Source organism: Panthera uncia, chromosome E3 (assembly GCF_023721935.1).
Source record: "Panthera uncia isolate 11264 chromosome E3, Puncia_PCG_1.0, whole genome shotgun sequence".
In the NCBI taxonomy this organism is placed as follows: Eukaryota; Metazoa; Chordata; class Mammalia; order Carnivora; family Felidae; genus Panthera; species Panthera uncia.
In genome coordinates this window covers 23,974,024-23,977,630 of record NC_064815.1, presented here as the reverse complement: position 1 = coordinate 23,977,630, position 3,607 = coordinate 23,974,024, and the positions used below count along the sequence as shown (strand labels likewise).

The 3,607-nt window shown below is 63.0% G+C and overlaps 1 protein-coding gene across 1 annotated transcript in view; it reads left to right on the top strand.

The window, feature by feature from the left end:
• Window positions 1-6: 6 nt before the first annotated feature.
• CLIP2 (CAP-Gly domain containing linker protein 2) overlaps window positions 7-3,607 on the top strand; it is a 70,687-nt gene continuing 67,086 nt past the window's right edge. Inside the window, 1 exon segment of the mRNA XM_049638774.1 lies at window positions 7-122. The gene's annotated coding sequence lies outside the window, so the exon portion shown is untranslated.

Here is a 3,607-nt window from a genome sequence, read left to right as displayed (position 1 = left end):
GGTGGGCAGCGGCGCGCGGGGAGGGGCCGCAGCATCCTCTCCCCCCGCGGCGTCCGGGCCGGGAGCGGAGGAGGCCGGGCGCTGGGCCTCCCGCAGCGCAGCCCGCAGCCGGAGGGGCGCAGGTAGGAGCGGCCGGAGGGCCCCCGGGGGAGGGGGCTCGCCGGGCAACAAAGGAGCGAGGGATGCGGGAGGCGGCGGCGGCCCGGCCTGAGCTGCAGCGGGGCGGCCGCCCGCAGGCATTGTCGGGGCGTGGGAGAGGCCGGAGGGCCGGGGGCCGGCGGGTGGGCGTGAGCGGGAGCTGCTCCCCGTGCACCCCCAACTTCCCTGTCGCCCGCAGGCGAGGAGAGGACGCTGCTGGCGTTGGGGGGGGGGGGTGCTTCCCGGGCTGCGAGTCCCTTCGGTGAAGGCATCTCCGGCACCGTCGGCGCCCGCATCCGCAGACTGGGGTTCGGCACATCTGTTGTGGGGGCTGCCTGTCCCGGCTCTCAAGGGCAGCGCCGGGAGGCCGGACGCGCCGCAGGGCTCTCTGAGCTCCCAGGCGGTGGGGGAATGGGGGGGGGGGGCACAGCCCGGTGGGCGCGGCCATACAGCCCCCTTTTCCAGACCCCGGGTCTGGGAGAACACGGAGCCCCCGCCCCGCCGGCTGGGGTCGCCCGGCCGATTCCCTTTGCAAAACTTGGTCGAAGTGCATGGTGGAGGGGGTATGGGGGAGACTTGGGGCGGGGCGGCATCCCGCCAGGGGTGCCCCCCCAGGCTGGCGCTGGTAGCTGGTGAGGCAGCAGATTTTCTGCCCTCCCCACAGGGAGGGGCCATCGCCACCGAGATGCTCTGCTGGGCCTCCAGGGCGCGCCCGTTTGGGCCCTTCAGGCGGGGCTTGGGCGGGGCGGGTGCCCACTGGGCACTGCCACGCAGGCCCTGGCCCCACCCTGGGAAGGACGGACATAGGGGGCACCTTGGGCGGGGGGGCGAGTCACACACCCAGCAGCGCGTTCCCAACCTTGGATACCCCGCTTCTCCAATATGAGGGGGGAGATGTCCTCACCCCTGTAAGATGCCCAAGGGAGGTTAGTGGGGGTAGCAGTGGCCTAGGGCTGCTGGCAGAGGAGGAGGAGAGTGCAGGGAACACCACGTGGGGCAAGACTCCTCACCAGTTGTAATGTAAACAATGAGCCCTTCATTCATCCAGTTGCTGTCACCTGGCCCAGCACTGCCAGGAGCTGGCAGGTACACAGAGCAGGGGCCTCACTGCCCCCAAAGGGCACAGCCCTGCAAGTCTTGGTGGCTTGCTTGATGAGTGCCTTGGTGGGGTAGCTGGAAATACAGAGGAGGGACGCCTGGAGGATGGGGTGGAGCAGGAAGCTTGATGGGGGCACCGTGCATAAGTTTGCTGCCAGGATGCCACACAAGAGCTTCAGGCAGGAGAAGTAGTGGGGGTAAGTGCTTGGAGTCCTAAAAGGAGGCCTCGTGGCTGATGGGAAGGAGGAACAGTAAAGCATTTAGGTGATTGGGGCATGGGGTTTGAGGGAAGGGATTGTTCTGTCTCTTCTACTTTTTAAAAAAAAATTTTCTTAATGTTTATTTATTTTTAAATGTTTTTATTTATTTTTGAGACAGAGAGAGAGCATGAGCGGGGGGGGGGGGGGGGAGAGAGAGAGGGGGACAGAATCCGAAGCAGGCTCCAGGCTCTGAGCCGTCGGCACAGAGCCTGACGCGGGGCTCGAACTCACGGACCGTGAGATCGTGACCTGAGCTGAAGTCGGACGCTTAACCGACGGAACCACCCAGGCGCCCCTAATGCTTATTTATTTTTGAGAGAGAGAGGAGAGAGAGACAGAGCGCAAGCAGGGGAGGGGCAGAGAGAGAGGAAGACACAGAATCGAAAGCAGGCTTCAGGTTCTGAGCGGTCAGCACAGAGCCCGATGTGGGGCTCGAACTCACGAGCTGTGAGATCATGACCTGAGCCGAAGTCGGCAGCTCAACCGACTGAGCCACCCGGGTGCCCCTGTCCCTTCTACTTTTGCACATGGAGGGGCAGGGGGGTGGTGGAGGGGGTGGCCAGGCACCTTCCTCCAGGGGCTATAAGCCCAGATTGCGCTGGCACCCGCAGTGTCTGGCCCAGGAGAGACGCTGGGGTATGGGCTCCGGGTCAGGTGGAGTGGGGAGGGTTGGAGTGGAGCTTCAAAGGCAGGGACCTTGCAGAGGGAACCTGGGAAGAGCCTCGGCTCACATGAGCTTTTGCACCAGCAAGCTTCTAGGTGCACCCGGCAGGCTGGGAAGGTGCTCTCTGGCATTCTGCACCCAGAGCTCAAACTCCCAAGGAGGGCGACCCACCCACAGAGGTACCAACCCCCCTGCAGTATCTGCTGCCTGATTTGGCGGGTAAGCGTTTGGATGCTGGCACCTGACAGCCTGGGTTCAGATTCCAGCTCTGTTCCTTCCTAGCTGTGTGACCTCTGACAAGTCACTGCACCTCTGTGCCTCAGTTTCCCTGTCTATAAAGTGAGGGTGCTTATGGTATCCACCTTTTAGGGTTGTGAGAATCGGACGGATGGATGTGTGTGAAATGCGTGCACTGTGACAGGGCTGGTGACCAGTGTTCATCACTCTGCTCTACCCACATAGCTCCCGTCCACACACACGTGGCTCGTCCCGTCCCCCAGCTTGTGTCCTTGCTTGGGGCAGCCGTGCCTGCCTGTTGGCCGCTCACCGCGGCCTCCTCCCAGAGCTGCCCCCTCCATTCTGGTCCTTGACGTGGGGGACAGTTCCCTCCTGGTGTCCCCTCCCTGGGCCCGCCACCCTGAAGTTTGACCCTGCCCTCCTGATGCCCTCTCCCCACACCTCTGCTTCCGTGCTCAGAGGAGGGGCCAGCGGCCTTCCTGACCCTGCTGGTTCCTTGCCAGCCTCGTCTAAGCGGCGGTGACAAAATACCACAGACCAGGTGGCTTATACCCAGCAGAAATCGATTTCTCACGGTTCTGGAGTCTGGAAGTCCAAGATCAGGGTGCCAGCATGTTCCAGGGGAGGCCCTCTTCCGGGTCGCACACTTCCTGTATTCACAGACGGCAGAAGGGGCTGCGGAACGGTCCGGGGTCCCTTTTATGAGGACACTGATCCTGTCCTGGAGGGCCCCTCCCTCCTGACCCTGTCACCTCCCAAGGCCCCTGGCCTCCTGACAGTGTCACCTCACGCTGGGGCTTAGGTTTCAACATATGAATGTGGAGGTTGGGGGGGGGGGGTTGTCACAAACGTTCAGACCATACCACCTGCCTGATGGCTCTTGGAGGGGATGGGGAACCCCAGCTTTCATGTAGGTTTTTAAGAAAACGACACATACCGAGGGCTTACTCTGTGCCAGGAACCGTCGGTGAGCTCTCTAAATGCGTGTTTCCGTTTGTGGATACCTTCACGACGCTGCCTGCATTTTACAGATGAGGACGTCGGGGCACAGAGAGGTTTCCCTGTTGGCCTTTCGTGCCACGCTACCACGTGCGTTTCACTAAAGCCTGGTTTGGGCCGTGCCTTCCTCAGACACCACCCCGGTTGCCCAAGTGCAAAGTCCAAGCCCTGTCTGGCTCCCGGCCCCCCCCCCCCCCCCCCCCCCCCCCCC